Source organism: Choloepus didactylus, chromosome 3 (assembly GCF_015220235.1).
Source record: "Choloepus didactylus isolate mChoDid1 chromosome 3, mChoDid1.pri, whole genome shotgun sequence".
Lineage (NCBI taxonomy): Eukaryota > Metazoa > Chordata > Mammalia > Pilosa > Megalonychidae > Choloepus > Choloepus didactylus.
The window spans coordinates 56,750,181-56,772,164 of NC_051309.1; the positions used below are offsets into that span (position 1 = coordinate 56,750,181).

General features: G+C 40.6%; 1 long non-coding RNA gene across 3 annotated transcripts in view; it reads right to left on the reverse strand.

The window, feature by feature from the left end:
• Positions 1-314: 314 nt before the first annotated feature.
• Positions 315-21,984, reverse strand: part of LOC119529427 — a 62,299-nt gene continuing 40,629 nt past the window's right edge. For 2 of the 3 annotated variants that reach the window (XR_005215866.1, XR_005215864.1), the window contains exons 6-7: positions 5,684-5,812; positions 315-502 (exon numbers count right to left, since the gene is read on the reverse strand). This is a non-coding gene — a long non-coding RNA (uncharacterized LOC119529427). Of the gene's footprint in view, positions 503-5,683; positions 5,813-5,946; positions 7,309-12,178; positions 12,264-21,984 lie in introns of those variants that run through there. The other variant, XR_005215865.1, reaches the window with a different exon arrangement.

Sequence of the window (21,984 nt, forward strand, 5' to 3'; positions counted from 1 at the left end):
GAACAGTCAACACAGCATGACACACAGCAAAAAGACCCTTTCATTACCAGAAGGGGAAAGCTTAAAATGTGTCTCCAGCTGTAACTTCAAAGTGAAACACTAGATGGTGATCTTAGCACAATTTGCTTTCTTTGACGTCTCTTGGAAACAGCCAGCCAGGGAAAGTTTGCTCCTTTCCAGGAAAAAAAAAATAAGGAAAAGAAAAAGCACTGAATACACCTATCATGAAATTGAGTTTATAGGAAGGAATAATACTTTTCATGGTATCCTTTACTACAGTGAACAACAAATTTATTTTAATAGCAATTTTTTTTTTTTTTTAAGTAGTAACATCTTCATTGCAAAAATAAGGTGGAACCACTTGAGGGTCTAATTTTGCCAGGCTGTCAGCCACGCAGTTTTGTCAAGATAGCAGCCTCTGGATGCTGAAGATAGAATTACCGCATTCAAGAGTCCCCCAATCCTGGATCCATCATTCAGCTTCCTGTTACCAAGGAGAAGCCTGGAACATGGGAATAAGTTGTCAGAAAACCTAAAACACGCAAGTCACCAAGGCTGGGCCTTAGTACAGAATGCCTGCCTCCCACATAGCTAAGTAGAAAATGCTTTATTAGAGGATTAGGGGATACTATGCAAAGCATGTTAAGCTACTTGAATAGAAGGAATTATGAGAATACCAGCTATTACCAATAAGTTTTCAAGGATGGCAAAGATAAGGGGAGACCTAACCTCTTAAAGCCAATTCTCATAAAATAGCAAGACTTATATGGCAAAAGGCAAAGAAGAAAAAAAGAAGGAAATCATAACGACAAAGTATTGTAGGCAAACCGGTAAATTATAGGTGGGAAATGTAGATCTGATACATTGCATCTGAAAGGAAAGGAAACTTTTTAATGTGGCAAACTAGAAGTGAATTAATACAAGACACTACGCAGAGAATAAAAAGGGCCAAGTATATCTAATTTCTAAACACTGATCTAAGAACTACTTCTGAGCCATGACATTTTCCCTGATCGTGATGAAAAGGGGAAAATAAGGACATTCTGCCAATTTTCCAAAAAAGCAATATGTGCTGAATTTAAATAACTTACTTTTATTCTTAGATTAGATGTCTCCTACCTATTTATGGTGAAAGGTCCTTTTTAAAAAAAAAATTTTAAAGGCTTTTCTTCCATAAGATAGTCATCATAGAGGTGTTGGTTGACTGTTTTGTTCTGATGTGTTTAACACATGATAAGTTGACATCATTATGTAGGTCCTGAAAAATATTTTTTGAAATATTACTGGTCTGAGAAATCCAGAAGTCTGGGAACCTTGCATCAACAACCCCTTTAGGAGAGAAACAGTCAACCAAGTGTTATTCATTCATTTAATCAACAAATATTTGTTGAGCCGCTTGGGTGGGCCGGGCCTTTGTTGAGCCCTGGGTACTGTGCAGTGAACGAGAATGACAGGGCCCTCAGCCCTCAGCCCTCAGATAACATCACATCAAGCAGGAATGTTAGAGCTGGTGAAGGGTCTCGAGGTCCATTGTGCTTGTAGGTGCATATGGGGTAATTATTAACATCTTATGTAAAATTTAGCAATATGTTTTTTAAAAGCTCACTTGAGACAAACAAAGTCTTCCTTTCCTGGAAAAGTTGAGTAAGTAACTGTCTTTTACTCTCCAGTTACTTAAAAACATGTCCTTTCCCCACCGTGATACATGCCTGCCTCTCTGCCCCAGGCAGAGGAGGAGATTCTTTTTGCAGGATAAAGGAAACGCTCTAAATGGTGGACCTGCAGAGGTTGATTGTAATCATTATCCCATATCTATTCTACAAAGGTAGACAAGGAAGGTCCGGGCAGGGACAAGATAAGTTATTCCTTGCCCCTCCAAAGAAAGAGGAGGAAAGGCTTGTTTAGGAGACGGGGGCAGGGGCAGGGGTTGCTTGCCTTCCAGATGTGCGTGGGCATCCCTGAGGGATGGAAGGTTAGCTGGTCCTATTGCTTCCCAGTGTGACATTTTGAGATGCTTGGGATCATTGAGTTATATTTGGAGCTCATCCCAGCTATGTCTGGGTCTCCAATCTTTAATACTCAAATCAGCAGGAAGATTTCAGATAGAGATGATTGATAAAACCTGACAGCGCTGACGCTGGCTTCCATGGCAACACGCTGAGCACATCCTGGTCCACGAAGACCAGCAAACATGAATAATTAAAATAAATTATTACAACACTGCCTGACCTAGAATATAGGGATCAGAGATAAGAAATTTTTTAAAAAGCCTCTGCTTCTGGAACGAAATTGATATCGAGAAAAGGAGTTTTGAAGGTAATATCCAGGCGTGGTTTTGTTTACAGAAAAATAAAAACAGTTTGGCTACAAGTATTTCTGAATCAGATAATTGTTTCAATATGTTATGTGGAGCCTTACTTTATAGAATTTTCAGATCATTTAGGGAAGTGTTTCAGTGCATGTACACCCTTATTAATTCTTTCACTGTGACTCGAGTTCTCATAACTATGCACCGCGGTTCCTTGCTTTACATTTTAAATTCACTTTGAGTCATTTCAACGATATACCCTTCAGCCCAAATACATCTGGTTAGTTATGGCCCCTTTGAACCAGTGTGGGCTGCTAGCAGCTGCAAATAAGGAATGTCCTCACTGTGCACTGCATCTAAAGGCTTGGTCCAGTGGGATCTTTTGTATAACCTTCGCCACCCTATGACAGATTCCCATGGCTGAACTTTATACCTGTGTCTATCCCTGACTGTGCAGGAGTCGCTCTGCTTTTGGCACCCAACATCCTCAACTTTGCCCACCTAGCATCTCGAACTTTGCGCATTATCTCTGGCTGCCTTGTTCCCATACTCCCCTTCTGACCAGATTCTTCCATGCATGGATCTGCCCAGAATGCCCGTCTTTCATTGCTTCTTCAACAAGCATCTCTTCATTGCTTCCTAGAAGCCAGCCTGGTATTGGGAAGGCCTTGGACCACTCTTCAGAACAGTCATGCCAGACAGACTGGCCTGGCAGGATGCCTGGGCAAGAGTCACCCCAACCCGGCTTCCTTCCTGCCCTCCTCCCATCCTTCCTTCGTAAAGTCAACGGTAAATCTCAAAATCAAATTCCACAGCTCCCACAGCATTAAACATTATTTAGATGCTGATGACTCCTAAGTGTACCTATGTAATCCAAAGCTTTACCAGACCTCCAGACTTATGCGTCCAACTTACTTCTCAATATCTCCAACAGATGCCCACATCGGGGATCTCAGACTTAACCAGCCCAAAATAGAACTCTTGATTTTCCTCTTCTCCCAGTAACTGTACCTCCTATGGTGTCTCCAACTCAGTAAACGACTCCCTGTTTCATCCAGCTGCACAATTCTGGGATTCGTCTTTAATTTCTCTCTTTCTATCACCCCCACATTCAAACATTCAGCAAGACTTCTAGTTTTCCCTTTAAAGTACATTCCCAACTCGCCCACATTTTCTTTTACCTCCACAGTTATCATCCTCACCCAAGTCATTAACTTCTCTCACCTGGACCACTGTAATTGCCTCCTAAGCCTCCCAGCTGGTCTCCTCACTTCCACTGTTGCCCACCCTCTAACCCATATTCTATTCACCTCCCAAAGGATCCTTTATTAGCAAAGGAACTAATACTGTTTCCTTACTCAAAATGTTCTACCGACTTCCTACCACAATTACATCCACACTCCTTACCATCGCCTGGAAGGAAGGTGACCATATAATTTATCCATCCAAACCAGGAACTTTTGATGCTCAAAGGGACTCTATTAGCAATTAAGCCAGAAAAAAATGTCAGCCTCCCATGGTTTAACACAACTCTACAGCTTACTCACCCACTTCCAGCCACACTGGCCCTGTTGCTCTTTTTGATGATTCATACATCAAGGTCTTTGCACCAGCAAAAATTCAATGAGGATGTATTATATGCCTAGCATGTGTCAGGCACTTTATCTGGGGATACAACAGTGAAAAAGCAAGGTTTCCCCTCTTGTGGAGTTCACATTCTAGAAGGTCCTTCTGTCTGTAACTCTCTTCTCCCAGATTCTCACCTGGCTTACCCATTCATATTATCCAGATATGTGTTCAAATATCACCTCCTTAGATAGGTCGTCCCTGAATATCCTCTCTACAATAGCTGTCCTCCCACTGCACCAATCTCTATCCCTTTACCCTGATTTGTTGTTTTTCATTAGTACCTGAAATTATAGTATTCAATTGTTTATTTTCTTATAGCCTGTCTCTCTCCTGAGATGTAAATTTTAAGAGGGCAACCCTTAACATATTGAAACAATTATCTGATTCAGAAATACTTGTAGCCAAACTGTTTTTATTTTTCTGTAAACAAAACCACAGCAGCCTGTCTTAGTCACTACCATATCTCCAGCTCCCGGAACACTCTGTGAGCCATAAATATTTGTTGGATAAATAAATAATCAACGGTGCATTGGAGACGTTTAATAGATACACACCACTCCCTTTGGAAACATTTAACTGTTTTCTCAGAATTTAAAATAACAGGCAGCTTCTTAGAGATATCTAAAGAAAATATCACCATCACAATTTCTCTTCAACAGTATCTTTTCTTACACACTCATTTAATGTAAATGGTTGTTCCTGCTGCAATAAACATTGGATTACACAAGTAGAATCCACATATAATTCTGAACTCTCTTAGCATCACTAAAACTAATGCATATGCATGCAAAAGTTGACAAATTCTTCTCTTTTGGGGGTCTTTCATGACATAGTTATCCACCAGTCTCCCTAGTAAAATGTTGCACTTTTTAAACTGCAATGTAAGCATTTCGGGAGAGAGACGCTCCTTCTTTCCCGTATACCCTTAGAACTGAAGTCTGTGCTGCAAGTGCTGCTTAGTCTGAGTGTCTTGAGATTTTTCAGGTCATTACTTAAATGCTTCTGAAAGCTCTCTGTAGATAAGCAGGTTAGAGAGAATGAGCTATAATTATAAAATAATGGAACCAATTTTTTGCAGAACTTATGGATATCATTCTCATGAAGATTTCCTGACGGGTCAAATGTTTCTTTCTGCATTCTGCCAAGTTTCTCAGAAATTTAATTAAAAATGGCTTTGATGCTGTGTATCCAAGGGAAACCAATTCCTGGTTTTAACTAAGGAAGAAATGAACACTTAAAGCAGGTTGCTATGATGGACCAGGAGAGTACAATATAAGGTTTTGAGACACCGAACTGGTTCACATACCAAATCCAGCCAATGGCTAAAAGAATTTGTTGAGAAAGCTGTTTCTTTGGAGTAGAGAATACTGAATAAGAAAAGTGAAAACATTTAATGCCACACAACTTTTCTGAGGCACCTGACATGTACTCCTTGGAAAATAATTGCTCGGACCCCTACCATCATCCTGCATTAAGCTTCCTGGGATCTCAATTTCAATTATAATACTTCTTATAATGAACTGTACTCATATGTTTTGGTCCATTCTTACCTGATTACCTAAGCTGTCCGTTGTATTATTGTTTTGGACTGCAGTTATGCTTTGGTGGAAAGAATGCAACTTACGTTCAACTTCAACCAGGGCCAGTCAACGTTTTCAATAACTTGTTTGTGTGAAGTTTGGCAAGGTACTTAATCTTTCTGTGGGTCAGCTTGTTCAACCATAAAACAAAGCTTGAAATACTTACTTCTCATCTTGCTGTGACGAATGAATGTAATCATCTGGGGTAATATTTGCCCACTTCGATTTGGTATGAGCAGAGCTGGGACTAAGATGAGGCAAGTGAAGCACTTGCTTTGGGAGCAAAATTTAAGGGCTTGCCAAAAAAAAAAAAAAAAAAAAAAAGAAACTCAGCCTCAAGGTAAATAAAATTTAAATGCAATATTTTTAAAAATAAAAATTGATGCAAAAAATCCATGATGAATAAAATTTCCGAAGTGCCAGCCCTGGGTATGAAAATATGAGATTTTGCAGAGGACAAATATTTGACAAATAGTCTTGGCCATGTCACACAGTTTTATGACTGTCCCTTGTTTTTCAGCAACTGGTTGCAGAGTTGAATTGCTGTCTGCCTCTGCCTCCTCACTGTCTAGTCAGCTGAAGCAACTCTCTTCTTGCTGTTTGCTTAAACTCTTGTTCTCTCTGATTTGCAGTGATACTACTGCCTTTCTGACCTTCCTTTGACTTTCAGTCCTCAAGTTCCCCCATTGCCCTGCAAGGGGTGCTCTGGTTCTTTGGAAACCTCTTGTGTTAGCTCAAGATTTGGAGACAAGAGTTGTGTGTTTTTGTTTTTTAACTTTTTATTTTGAAATACTTTCAAAACTTACAGGACAGCTTCAAAAATAATAATACAAACCCCATACAGAGAACTTCAACATAACCCTACCCTCCTAGACACCCAAATGGAGCCAAGAGTTTTTAACCTTACTTTTCCTCCTGCACCAAATGCTCGCTTCTTTTAAGGTTCTCAAGGTGACAGAATGTGGTAAAAGGAGATACTTTAGAGTGTGCACCCTCTGCCAAGTTACCCAGCCAGGTGATAAGCCCATACGTAAAACTCAAGGATTTCATGGGAACACAAAGGCAACAATGTTTAACTGTGGGTTATATGAAGCAAGTTTAGATGTCTAGGACATGTGTCCCTGACAGGTAGTACCTTAAACTATCTCCTCCTGTTGCAAGCCAGGACACTGATTTATTGTTATCACCAACATAAGTCACATGTCCACATCCCTGTTTCTACCAATAATAACTACCCGTTACTGGTTGCTTGTTATATACTAGCTGCTGGGCCTACATTATTTCATTCAATTCTTACAACATCCCTTTGTGGTAGGGAATTATTAGCCCATTTTTGGATGAGGAAACTGAGTGTAGAGAGGCTAATGGCCCTGCAGATAGCAATGATAGATCTATTCACTTATTCATTCAACAAATATTTATAAAGCTCCTGCTGTGATTGAGCTCTGTGATAGTATCTTTGGAGGCTAAAAATGGATGCTGGCTGAGTTAAACAGAAAAGGAAAATCTCAAAAAATCTCAGGAAGATTGTGGCCATGTAGGCAGGAACAAAGCCTAAGTCACATCACAGACCCCATCTGGTAAGGAAATTGTCACCACTGTCCATCACCAGCCAGCACAGCTGCCATCACTGGTTTCACCGTCATGGGCACTGGAACTGAAAGTGCCATCAGCTCTGCCACCATTGCTGGGAACTTGGTCCTGCTGGTCTTCTACCTCCACCAGGGAGCATCCGTGGATGACCTGCAGCTTTACACCCTTACTCTCCATTCAAAAGCTTGTTTGGGGCATCTGTTTGGAGGAACATAAGTCACATGTCCACACCCTCACTACAAGGAAGGCTGGAAACTTGAGTAACTGACATGCAACTTATACATTAGGAGGTGGACTAGGTCTCCCACAAAGGCTCAATTCTCAAAATATAGGACAGGAATTCAGATTCTGGTAGGACCAAAAGAATGACAAATGGTGACTACATTGAATCCTTGCCCTTAAGGCATTTGCAAACTAACTGGAGAGAAGATGCCCACAAATGGCCACCATATGTAAGAAATGCCATCAGAACAATGTGGACAAAGAAAGCTTCCTTATGGGAGAGGTAGGAGAGCAATTCTAGCTGGAGATAACAGGATGGATTCAAAGAAGAAGGATTCTTGAGCTGGCTCTTAAAACGTGATAGAATTTGGGTAGATAGCAATGAGGAGTGGGCCAAATGAGAAAGACAATTCAAAGAACGGGGCACTAAGGCAAGAAGGTACAAGGTGTGTTGGCAATGCTGTGTACTCACATTGTGCCTATAGAGGAATAGAACTGGAGGTCTATTGCAGAGGTGTAGAGAGGAGCTGATAAAGGCTTGTGGCCATGGTGAAGGAAAAGAAAGAATAGACTTGGGGGTAATTATGAAGGAAGGACCTACTGGGCTTACTTCTCCTCTTAGCATTTGTGTTTTTAATTCTTCATTTGCATTTGTGTTTACTTGATTGTCTGCTCCTCCATCGTGGCAAGGACCATGGCTGTTAGTCCATGCTGTTGATTCCTGGGTGCCTAGCACAGTGGCAGGTGCATAGCAGAAATGCCCTTGATAATTATTGAGGGGAAGCTACATTGGTAGGCCAACAGGTTGATATATAAAAAGGAAAAGATTGAGGGAATGGAGACAACAAAGATGCTTCTGAGATTTTGGTTATATGGAAGTCTTTTGGACATGTTGAATTTGAGATTTCAAAGGGACATCGTAGGGGAAAATTTTTAAGTGATTTTTTGAACTGTGGAACTATATCCTGGGAGAATGGTAGAGACTTGGTAAAATGACTCTAGCCTGACATGTAGATCAAAGCAGGTATATCTGTTGTGTGTATGTGCACAGTGGCTAACACATCTCATGCACTGCAACAGTGATATGTTACATAAGCAGAGAAGATTGGTTTGGGGAGAAAATGACATTTGGGTATCAGCCTTTATTGCACATTATCACTGTTCATCCACTTCCCCTCACCAGTACAGATATTTAGGACAGTAGCACATAGTCTCAGTGGAGAGATGTATCTCCTCTGATGAGCTTCATCCAGTTGCCTGTACTGTCACACTTGCATTAGGGAACAGAATAAAAGTGAACTTCCAATCCAGCTTGGGAGAGAAGAAGAACTTACATCAAAGATGCAGCTCCCCCAAAATTCCCCCTTGTTCTCTGCACATTCATGAGCACCCCACCTTCCCTCAGGATCTATTTGAAAGTGTTCCTTGGTCTTACTCCATGATTCATATCAGGAACTGATTAATTTTTCACAGTGATCTTCTTAGTGTGGGTGTTTGTTTTTCAGTCTTGCTTTTCTAGGGTCGAGTGACCAAAGCAGGGTTTGGTGGCTCGTGAGAGTGGAGGATTTAAAGAACGATGCAAGTGCTGGAAGGAATTCCCCAAGCCCTCTTAGTAACAGCAGTGAAGTGATGGAGAACATTGTATAAATCAATGCATTAGCCAGAAAAGGAAGCAAAAATGTTTCTTCCTTACAGTTAACTGTTTCTATCCCAAGAATAAGAAAAGTGGATGATGTATGTCCTCCTGTGCCTCCCCATGAATTCCTGGAAATAACAACTGAATTGGGGTCACATGGATCTCAGAGGAAACTAAATTATCCAGGCTAGCAAAGAGGTGATGTGTTTAATGAAGGGAAAAACCAGGTAGTAAACATTTGTGGCTTTGAGTTTCCCAGCAGAATCCTTTATTTTGGCAACAGCACCCCTGTCTTCCCTGGGACGGTCATGCCTCTCCCAGCCTCTGTCCATGTGGTTTGATGGTGCAAACCCAGGGTGGGTGTGCGGCCCAGGCCTGCCTACTGCACCCCTGGCCCGAGAGGCTGGTTTAGGGATCAGCACAGACCACACCAAGTCAGCCAGAGAAAATCCTAAATCTATAGCTATTGTGGTTCCTGAGTAGTTTCAAAAAATGTATGGCCCCAACCTCAGAACACAATTTTATTAAAAGGGTATCAGACATTTCTTCTGAAAACGAATTTACCAGCAGCCCCTTGTTTACACTTCTATAGCAACACTTAACACAAGCTACTTTATATGAAAAATATTTGTGTATTTATGTGTCCCCTTCAATGGCCTATGGGATTGGGGGACAAAAACCATAACTTATAAATCTTCTACTCCCACAAGGGCTAGCACACTGCTTCATGTGTGGAGGTATTACATACATTCACCCAAATTAATTAACCTCATCTCTGCCCAGGCTTGGTTAATGGAATTTCCTAAAATGGGTCGGCATGATTTAAAACAAAACAAAACAAAACAAAACAAAAACTGTTGTTTGGAGAGGTTCAGTAACCTACCCAATGTTTCATGGCCAGTATGTATCATAGTTCTCAACTACCACCCAGAAATTCACTGATACGATAGAGCAAGGAGCTGCCTCTGCTATCTAGGGCTTCAAACCTCATGGTTATATTCTGAAATAGATAAGTGTATGAAAGCCATGACTTCATTTGCCAAAGCCCTTCATAAGACATCCCTTTCAGCACTAAGAGCTAAATACATTGCTTCCCCAAGGAAAGAGTCATTTTTTTCCTGGTAGTTAATAACACCTATATAAATGATTCAGTTTCTCTCTTTGCTTGACTACCAGCAAGTCTGGAGGCAAAGTTACTGCTCAATTATTGTAACTGTATAAGATCTCTTTGGTTTGCTCATCTCCATTCTATACCTTCTAATTTACATTTCTCTGGCTCTGCTATTCAATTTGAAATTTGTATTTTATAGGTATTTCTTAATAAGGCAATTCTAGCTCAAATAATACAATTTTTAACATGCACATAGGCCTGAGACAATAGTGTTCAGTGAATAGAACAAGGAGCTATTTGCTTTGCTTTTATAATGTGGGATGCTTTGTTTTCCTAAAACATAACTCCTGCTCTGGAGATGGTACTGGTGGTGAGAGCACTTCACTGGACTTCTGTCCCAAAGAGCAATGAATTCATTAAACTGGTACCCTTTTCTAATAATGGGATAGTAGTGTTGCTCACTGCTCAATCATATTTGTATTAATGGTTAATGTTTGAAATATTTTTGAATGTGAAAAGCTCTGGGTCATGTGCTCAGCACTCATTCCTATCTTTGTTGCAATGCTAATCCTTGCCTTTGTCAAAGATCAGTGTAAGGTCATTCTGTTCTGTGAACCATTCCCCTTAGAAGTCTGCTAAAGTCACTAGAAAAAATAGAAAAAGCCAAGGCTCACTAAAGAAGGATCCAACCTGAGCATCTGAATATGACTCAGAGCCACCAAACAAGGGACATAGAAACAGATTGGGGGCGAGAATCCAGGACTTTCAGGGACACCGGACCATCACGCCTTCCAGGAGAGATGACGGAAGCATCTGCAAGGTTAGAGCAGGAAGTCTGGGGGCGGCTTCCCAGAGAGGGAAGTGCCTTCCTTGGGACCACTGCCACAGAGCTGAAACGTGCATAACCCAGGATGAGGGAGGCAGATTGAATGCCAAGGAGTAGACTCTGACAAGGATCAAGAATCCATCAACTCAACTCAAAGTCCTTCAGCCACACAGAGGTGAGGACAGGCCTTGGGGCTTTAGGGCCCAGTGAACTCTGTTAGGCAGACCAAAACGCGATTCAACACTGACGGCATTACAGTAAAGCATCAGAGCTCACAAAATCTCTTCACTGCTTTTGCTTCTATTCCAGCCCCCGCCCCCCAGACTTTGCTTACTGTGGCATTGCAAAGGACTAATAAAAGAATAAAGCAAATGTGGTCAATTGCTGAATTGTAATCAAACAGATGCTGAGACTTTGCAATTTTAGTGCTTGAAAATTTCAAAGTCTACCAAACCTCAGCTGAATAATTGGCCAGAAAAGTACATCTCAGAGGGGCAGGAAAGTAATGTTTCCCTTCAGCTCCATGGGGGTGTAGGAGTAGGGTGAGAGCATCCATGAGCTAGATAAGGGGTTTCACTGCAAGTCCTGCCAGTTCTGCAAGAATCTCCTGCTTCTCTGGGTTGGTTCACCCAGCACACATTCAGCCCTTCTTTGCTTGCCGCACACTCTTTCATGACATTCCCCAGAAGACGGCTCACTTTCAGCCTCCCATTTGAGATCACCACCTTTGTGACCCTCACGCTTTAGATCAGTCCAGCAATTGTTCAGCATGACAGATGACCCAGCCTCCTGATTTTCTTAAAATAATGGGAGGACATTTGCTTTCTGGAAACAGAAGGCTGCATCCAAATTTAAAAAAAGAAAAATACAAGAGGAAAGCATTCAAACAAAACTCTTGGAATTGGAATCCTGTGGTAACGTACCGAATAAAGGAAAACAGGAAAGCAATTGCAATATTAAAAATAGATGACTTCCTGCATGTAAATTCTTCGCTGACCTTGTTGATTGGATTGTGGTCAATGTTTGCTGGCTTGCCACCTCCTGACTTCGTGAGAGATCATACCAAGGGACAGTTCTCAGGGCTCAGAAACCCCACCCCTCATCCCCCATTTTAAAAGAATTTCTTCATAAGTCTGCCTCCTGGCATCAAACCTTGTTCCTTACGCCTATCAGAGATCAATTCCTTATTTCCTGTTTCATTACTATGTGTCTAGGGAGAATTTGCTGAATTCTGAGAGTATCTCAGAGGACCTGGGACAAAGATGGTACTCACACTTAGCACAGTGCAACTTGATGATATTGGCACCACTCCCAATGTAGCCTGAAGGCAACACAGAAGAAAATGATGCATCATCCTGCTGAGAGAGCATTCATTCAATCAACACATATTTCATAAGTGCCTACCATGTGCCAGGAACTGATCTATGCACTTGCTCGACATCTGTGCCCTCAGTGAACTTATATTCTAGTTGGGTGAAACAGACAATCATCACTAAGCATAGTAAATAAGGAAATTGCACAGTATATTGGAAGATAGGTATTTAGGAAAAGGGAAAACTAAACTAGGGTGGAGGGGTTGGACAGGTGAGATGGTAATAAGATGGTAAGAAAGAATATTTGAGCAAAGATTTGATGTGAGGGAAGTAGCTAGGCAGATATCGCCAGAAAGAGTGTCCAGGCCAACACAGCAGCATGAACAAAGGCCCTGAGACAAGACGGTTATGAATAGTCAACAGTAAGTCTTGGATTCCCTGTCTTCCCCTGCCAGACAGAGCTGACAATTATTCTCCGTGGCTACCAGAGGGGATGGTTTGAAGCAGAGGGAGCAGTGATGAAAATGACTTTAACAAGGGCAATTCTGTAGAATTGGGATGAGCAGAAGTGAAGGGAGAGGTAAGGGATTCAAAAACTGAGCTGCTTCCAAGAGTCCACTTGTGGCATGGAAAATGGAGCCTGGAATTCAAAGGGCATGACTGAGACAAACTAGCAGGAGAGAAAAAAAACCCATCCTACTCTTTTGTCTCCCCATCCAGTTTAGAGTATGACTCGGTGCCTTCTGAAGCACCTCTGGAATTTGGACCTGGACCACAGAATTTGAGGACATAATTGTTCCTTCCTGGTCGTGCTTGTTCCCTAATCCCTAATCCCCTTCTCTGGACTGCCTTGGTTACTAAAGTCCTCTTAACCATTTTCTGTTCTCGGCCACTCTTGAAATTGGATCCAGCCGAGGGATGATCAATACTTCGCAGGACTTTTCCCCTCCTCTCTCCATCACTGCAGGAGTATTTAGTGAAATCTGAGGTCCTGGGGTGAATTCGCACCCCATGTTCACAGAGTCCTGGGAGAGGCGAGGGCCTGGTGCTCAGGTGTTTATCAAAAAGCATTTGATTTTTCCTCATAGCCATGAGGGCTCTAGACTATAGGAAGTGGTGGAGGTGGAAGCACATACATTTAAAACCCTCACCAATTCCCATTGTTTTTAGGAGAAAATCAACCCTCTTTAGTAGCTTTCATGCCTCTGTAGAATATCTTTCCAAGTCCTCCCCCTTGCAAAGTGAACACTTGGGCACTTCTCCAAGGGACCTTGCTTCCTATCACCCCTGGGTGTATGCACCTGCTATTCTGGAACACTCTTCACCCCCTCTTTGCTTGACAAAGCCTACTCAGCCTTCAAATCCCAATATAGTCAGTTCTTCCTTGGGAAAGATTTTCCAACTTTCTAAATGAGGTTTAGCTGCTGTGTTTCCAGAACTTAGCATGGATCTGGCACAAAGTAAATGCTCAATAAATATTGATGCTTTATAAATTCATTTGATAAAAAATTGATAAAAGAATGAATGAATGAACAGACAGAAGCTAAAATCAATTGCTCTCTGTTTTTTGAAATTGAGTACTATCTCTGAAGGATAAAAGTTGCTACCACAAAGGGAAGGAGAAGAGAGTAAAGGAAAATAAATTCTTTGATATCTGATGTGTTTTTGCTTAAGGCGACACTCAGTTCAGGTCAACCAGGTCAATTACCCCTAAAAGCAATGGGCATTTGTTCCGTGGTGTTCATCTTCTGGCTTAGTGTCTAAGAGAACATTAGCCATGTTCCTTGAGACTGTGAAAATGAGCTGCATCCCTGCAGGCAGAGCAGGTAACAAAACCAAGCACATAGAGAACATCCAGTTTTGAAGGGTAAAGAAACTAAATTACAAGAATATCATTTCAACTTTTTACTCTGTCTTGATTCACTGTGAGTGAGCTTGGGCAAGTCATTTAACCTTTCGAATTACACTTTTCTTGTCCAAAAGAGTAAATCATGGAGACATTGGAAGAAAAAATAACTTTAGCCAAGTTTATTATGGCCAAAGTCCCCATAAAATAGTGGTCTTATTAATGAGCCCCAATGCTCTCCCCAGCTGTTCCCCAGTAAGATTTTATTAGTTCCACTGCTGTTTCCTGATTTGTTTCCATTCAGGAAGCTTTGAAATAATGGTTAGCAGAGGGGCACATTGCAAAAATAAAAAATCTCATTCTTTTAACTTTTCCATCCACTTTAATCCCATTGCCCATCCTTCCTCTCTCCCCAGCTTCAGCTGGAGTTCTGCCATTCCTGTGATCAATCATACACTGGGGAGAACCTTACTAGTCGCAGGTGGAGGGGGTGCAGGCGGAGTTCTGGCCCAGCATAACTGTTGAGTGTGATGTCCTTTTGTGGAGTCCTCAAAAACAGAAGTGAGGAAACAGGCCGTCATTTATCATGTGGGTTTGTAAAGGATGCTGATAATGCAAAACAGCCATGCAGTTCTTGAGGTCACTCCAGTGAAGTACCGAGTCAGCTGTTGGGGCCATTTCGGGAAGGGAGTTTCCTTGTGTGACATGCCCTTCTGCCAGAGATCTCCCCGCAACCCCAGCTGCCCACTTGCTGATGGAGCTTGCCATTTACTCTCTGCAAGACATGTAGCCTCCTGCCTTGTGTGGTCTCTAGGGGGAGCTCAAGACTTCTCCCCATTCCAGCCCACACCTCTGCCTCCCACCCCCACCCCAAGAAGGCACCTATTGGATGTAGGTGGCAGAGGGTGGATTTTTTGGTGTGATGGTTGTTGCTTGGTCCTTGAACCAATCACTGTGACAAGGGAAATGTAACATTTGGTTGACCAGACCTAAGTCACCTGCCCATGCTTGGTTGGGGGTAAGGTAAGATAAGCCACATTCAAACCACAAAGAACTGTTTCCAGAAGTGAAAGACAGGGAAGTGTGGTGGGTACTATAGCTGGAATTGTCAACTGTTTCTCTGAATTCTCTCTGCCCTCCCAACCCAGCACAGCTTCTAGCCCCATGCTTTGCCCAAAGTAGGGTTCAAGCAATAGGAATTTACTGGCAAGAAAACACTTGAATTCACAAGAGATGCATGATGAAAGCCATACAAAGGTGGAGCCCCATGGAAGTACTTTTTTAAAAAGAACCTCTTCCCCATGAGGCTCCCATCTAAGTAGATGCCAAGCTAAAAGAATGGACTTGCTGAAATAGAGTAGCCTGGCGCAGCCTTTCAAGTTCACGCAGCCATACTCTCTCGTCAACATCCTGATGACCTCCATGTTGCTAAGTCCAGGGCCTATTTCTTAGGCCTCATCTTACTTGACCTGTCAGCAGCATTTGACACAGTTAGCAACATTCTTCTCCTTGAAACCCTTTCTCTCCTTGGCTTCTAGGACACCACACTCACTTGGTTTTCCTCTTACCCCATTGGCCACTCCTCCTCACACCTCCTCACTCTGATTGTTCGGGGCAGGGATTCAGTATTGACCTCTTCTTTCCCATCAGTGCTGTGCTCACTCCCTAGACAATCTCATCCAGTTCATGGCTTTAATACCATCCATGTACTACAACTCCAACGTGTATGTGTCTTTGGCCTAAAACTCTCTCTCTTGACACCAGAGTCTATATCTATCTGCCTATCTGACATTTCTAATTAAATGTCTAATAAACATGTCAAACCTATCACATCCAAAATTGAGCTCTCCCTCCCTGAGAGCTCTCCCTCCATCCCGTAATCCAGTCACTCAGGCAAAAATGCATAGTTTCTGTTTGTGACTCCTCTTACTCTTCACATCTTGTCCATCAGCAAATCCTAGAAGCTCTACTGCCAAAATATATCCAAAATTTAATATCACCTCCACTGCTACCATCCTCTTAATAGATATCCCTGTTTCACTCTACCTCCTACCCCTCTCCTACCATCACAACCCATTTTCAACATGCTAGCCACACTGATCCTGAGAAACATTAGTCAGATAACATCACTCTTCTGCTCCAAAACCTTAGTGCCTTCAGAGTCAAAGCAAAGTCCTTATTGTGACCTCTGTGGATCTAGATGAGCTGCTCCTCACCCCTCTGAATCGGTGAAATTTTATAACGTGTCTAGAATTGCTTTAATGAATTTAATTCACTTGCATCTCCAAATTAAGCAAAAGAACAGAATTGATACATTTCATTACTTAATAAAATTAAAGTACATATATTAAGCAACTGGAAAGAAATCCAACACTTACATGCTTTACCCAACAAAATCAAGTGGACTGTAAATGAAAGATTGTTAATAATTATTATTAATTTATAAATTATTATAATTTATTATTATTATTATAAAAACAGCAATAGCCAACACTTATAGAGTGGAGACACTGTTCCATGTGTTTTACATGTTCATGTATTTAATCCTCACCTAACCCTAAGAGATAGGTACTATTATTATCCCCATTTTACAGAAAAGAAACTGAGGCACAAAGAGGTTAAGTTACTTGCCCATGGTCATATAACTAGTTAGTGGGAAAACCTGGATTTGAACATATGCACTCAGACTGCAGAATCTGTGCTCTAAACTCCTCACTTTACTATCTCATCATTGCTATATGCTGAGTATTATATGATCCTTTCATTTGTATCTTAAGATTTCAGCTTTCCTCAGTCTCCCAATCATATATTTTGGATCTAGATTGTATTAGTTCATTTGAACTAGTTTCTTGTTTTAATGTTGGAACACAAGATATATTTAATTGTAGTCTATTATTGTCTACTTAATAAAAATTTTTTTGAAACCCTGCCCATTAACCTTTAACCTTGAGGCCAGTGCATAGTTTCCGTATTCATTAAATTATTAACTCACTTACCAGACATATTTATGAGTTCTTGGCTCAGTCTGAACCTGCCTGGCCTAGTTGAGAAACTAAGAAATTTTCAGAATGATCTTCCCAACCTTCTCCTGAGACACATTTCTGGCTGCCCCATTTGTCTTCCCTTCCCTAGTCATCCCCATACGCAATTTTCCCACCCCCACTTCATTCTCTTCTCTTGGAGGTACAATTGCATCTGGTCTTCATTGTAGTGATTATTTGACTTTGCAGTTACTTTATAACTGTTTAATCAGGTGCACAGGTAAAAAGATGAAAAATGAAGGGTGGATGTTTCTAAATATTTATTCAGGAAACAAATTCAGCAATATTCAGTTCAGCCTCTTGTCTTCTCCAGAGACCTTGGCATCAAGATCTTCTTGTTCTACAGGAGTCTGAGGCCCTCAGTCCTTGAAGGTGAATCCTGGAACTACAGCCTAATATCCATGAAATTAAATGTTTCTTCACGCCTAACAGTGTCCTCGCCCTCCACTCTAGATAAACAGGCACAGAAGAGGTTTATGTGCCAGGCTTGTTTTCCTTCTGAAAGATGATCCTTAAAGTAACTTCAGAAAACGAAAGAGCAGCTCTAGAGATAAAAAGGAAGTCGTGATTATGTAAAGCAGCCATTCACTAAGCTAAGGTGCTGTTCATAGAAGTTGTAAATTAATCTTCCACCAGTAAAATAATCTTGCACCGTTTGTTAAAGTATTTTGAGACCAACAGAACTTATAAGGAAAGATGACTATGCCTTTAAAGGTAGTACCTTGGGGCATTTTCCTGAAGATGGTTAAGACGAAACAAAGTGTTCTCAGTAGTCTGATGTGGGTCTTGTTAGGATATAAAATCCTGAGTATTTAACTCTTGAAAGGAACAGATGATGTCAGATGATGGCATGGATGAGAAAGTTTGTGGTAATGGCTCATTTTCCTCAGAAGGCCACAGGGATGGCCAAGAGAGAATGATCCTTCCATTTCACTTTGGAAAAACTCCAATATATAAGTTTTACCTTTAGGGTATTTTTGTAGTCCAAGGTTGATTGTGGATCAGCTTTCCCAAATGTATTCAGTGCCCTTGATCCCAAGCTATCAATGGCAAAAGAAGGGATCCACACAGTGTAAGAATCTGGCCTGGAGAAGCTGGATGGAAAATTGTAACAACCACCAAAACTCATCTCAGGTAGCTGTGAAGATTATTTTTCCCATCGGCCTTAACCAAGCTACCACCACAAGTGTTTTGGTGGACAGAGCCTTACCTTTTTCAAGCATTTGAACATCTCAAAAAATGGCCACATCATTTACAAAGGATTAAAGGAATCCAAAGGATTCCCCAGGCCAAAGACTACTGATATTAAGTTCAATCAATGACCGCAGTGGGTAAACAAAACAGGAACTTGAGATCATAAACCTCAAAGAGATGAATGAGATAGATGAGACCTCCATGGGCAGAAAGAGAACCAGAAACAGCAGCATTCTCCAACCATGGTGCCCAGAAAAACAAAGTTGCATCAGACAAGATCAAACTATCAGAGGATTTGACTGCAGATAGCAGGGGCCTCATAAAATGGAGGTATCCAGCAGTTTTGCTGAAGAATGGTTTTCTGGAAATTCATTAAAATGACAGAGGACTCTATTTAATTAGTCACAGCCTATCAGATACATATCTAAGAGAAAATTAAAACCAACTCTCATTAAAGTGAGGGTCAGTTTCTTGGAAACTTTGCCAGAATGTGCTATAAAGATATTCATTTGCGGAAAAGAAAATAGATGTCTCTGGGCAAGATGTTGATATCACAGTATAAAAGTAGAAATCAAGTAAAATTTTAAAAAAGAAAAAAAAATCCAACAGTGTCAAATGTTTTTATATCACCTTTTTAAATCTCAACAAGCTGTGAGATTACAGAAGAGAAAACTGAGGGTCAGAGAAGAAAAGTAAGTTGACCAAACTTCACAACTGCCTAACTCTGTGGAATAGCATGAAAGCAACCATGTGCAATACATATATAGGCTGCTTTCCAATAAAATTTTACAGATTTGGCCTTGAGGCCATAGTTTGCCAACCCCTGCTCTAAAGAAAAGAAAATTAAGAAGAAATATGCATGATTAATAAACATTTGAATAATATTCAGTTTAGCAGGAATCCAAGAATGATAAGTCTAAACAGATTTGTGATCTTTACCAACAAACAACTGGCAAAGATTTTTTTAAAGAATTTATCATTAGAAGGGGTTCAATGAGACAATTTTATATACATTCAATAAAAGTGTGAATATTTATAATTTTCCTTGAAATTAGGTTGATATATAAGGAATCTTGAAGGCATGTATACACTTAAAACTTTTGCTTCCAATCCTTTAAAAAAATCAAGTAAGGGCCCATAACCTTTTTACAAATATGATAATCCTAACATTATTTATATAGTTTACAAAAAGATTTAAATGAAATGTTAACAATAGAAAAATGGTTATGTATAATTTGGCACATCCTTGTGATGGACTCTTATAAGTCATCAAAAATCTTGTTTCTGAAAAATATTTATTGATAAGAAAAATCCTTATGATATAATGCTTAGTAAAAATAGGATAGGAAATTATATATAAATGTGTGTACATATATTACATATGTGCAAATAAATGTGCCAATTTTATAAGTATGATTTAAAACTGCAAAAGGTAAAGGCTTTTAGTATTTTATGGTTTCTGAGACGGTCCAGGTGAAGGACTGCATCCCAGATCCGACCCTGTGGGTTTGTTCCCTGAGATTTTCCCACATTGCAGCAAAACTCCTTGACAAAGTACAGGTGATGCAGAAGGAACATTTTGGGAGGTGGTAGAAGAGGAAGGGAATCGAAAATATCAAAGAGAAGTAGTGGTGAAAGGATTTGACTCCAACTTTGGGGTCTTCAGAGCAGGAAAATCCTCCGCATTCCTGAGCAAGTCACCAGGGAAACTTCTGTATGACAGAACCTCTTACAAGACATAGAGAGGCACTAATGGCAGTTGGGCAGTTTCTCAAATACCCTGCTTCTTCTCTCCAAGCATCACACAAGGTGTATCTTCATAGCAGGAGCACTTTCCAAATATTGTTTGCTCTGCTCTTTTAGGCTAACTCTTGATCCAGACCTTTATTTCTCAGCCTTGGCATTCTTTTTGCTGACCTCCCAAGAGGGCTAGCTATGACTTCTCACAACCTACACTTAAGTGTTCGTGGTGCTCACTGCTCGGTAGTGGCATTGCCTGCATGCTTGTCTGTCTTTCCCTCCAGGCTGTGGTGTCCTCTTTGAGAGCAGAGACTGTCTCCTGAGCCACTGTTCTTTAGTCTTCTAGCACACATCTGGCATACTAATGTAACTCCTTCACCACATCACCCATGAGAACTCCCATCATGTTCAGGACCCATCTTCTGGTGCAGAGGACCTAAGGGGCTTCATGAATCATGGAGTGAGAAGCAAAGAGGCGATGGAGGCAGCAGAGACCTGGCATACAGTGGGAGAAAGTATAGACTCGGGCTGTGGCTACGGAGAGGATCAGGACTGCAAAACAACTGCTTAATTTCTACTTATCTCATCTTCTGCCAGTTCTCCTCTGCCTCACGTTTCCCGCAATCTTGTAAAGTATTTGCCAAAGACTGAGCAGAGATGAATGTAGGAAATCAGTCTACCAGTCTCTAATGTGACTGATGGTTCTTGCTTTTCATGAAATTTTGAACCTCAATTTGTAGTCTAGCTCTTCTTGGCAAAAAGTCAGCAACTCATTTTTTTTTTTTAATTAGAGAGGTTGTAGGTTTACAGAAAAACCATATATAAAGTACAGAGTTCCCACATACTACTCTATTATTCACACCTTCAGAACCCATTCTTGGTAGAACTGGGGACACTATCTGCTTGTCAACAAGGCAAATGGAACAAAAAATACTATGTATTGAGCATTATTAGAAATCTTGTCCATACCAGGAACTTTATAAACATTATTTTATGTAGTCCTCAACAAACTTTGAGATGAGCATGATTATCTTAATTTTATGGATGAAGAAACTAATAATGTTTGGGAAACTGGCCCAAGGTCACACAATTAAAAAGTATTATATTCAAGATTTGAAACAAGTCTTTGAACTGTACACCAAGAGTCACAGATATAAGGGACTCACTAGAGATCACTCTGAAAGTCAAAAAGCTTAGTTAGGCAAGACCCAAACCTCAAATTATATGTTCAGTTATCATGGTAAATGACTTATCTAAAAGACTAGGGCTCTGGTTAAACTATAAGTGTGCAGCCTTCAAGAGACTTAGAATATAGTGGTATGAATCACAGACCTCAAAAGGATGTTGGAAGTTGACCCCAATTAACACCACTGGGCATACCCAGTTGAGCTGTAATATCATGTAACGGCTACAACATCCTTAAAGCTCCAGGTTCTGTTTTCCAGGGTCATTGATGACAGTTTTGTTTTCAGAGCAAACAGCTAGAATGGGATAAGGATTCCCAGTAGATATTTAGTCTCTAGAGGTGTCTATGACCCACATTTTAATCTCTACAAATAAACACAGTCCACTTGCCAAAAGATCTGTCCATCATGTTGGTTCAGATGAAGATATATCCAGTTATATATAAACAACAAAATAAGGAAAGTTACTGAGTAGAGAATACCACACCATTAAAAAGACGTTAAGAAGCTCTATAACTACATGTTAAATCGTACTTTGAAAGTTATCACCTTTCTGTATATATGTTATATTTCATAATAAGGAAATAACTGAAATTGTGGAAAAGTAAGTCATAATGTTCTTTGAAATTTTCTAACTACTTGTGAAATTGTACTTTGAATGTTATCACGTTTTTGTATATATATTTCACAATAAAAAATGTAAAAAAAAAAATAAAGACAGCAAGACAAATCTAATTTTCTAAGGAGGAATAAATGGTTTA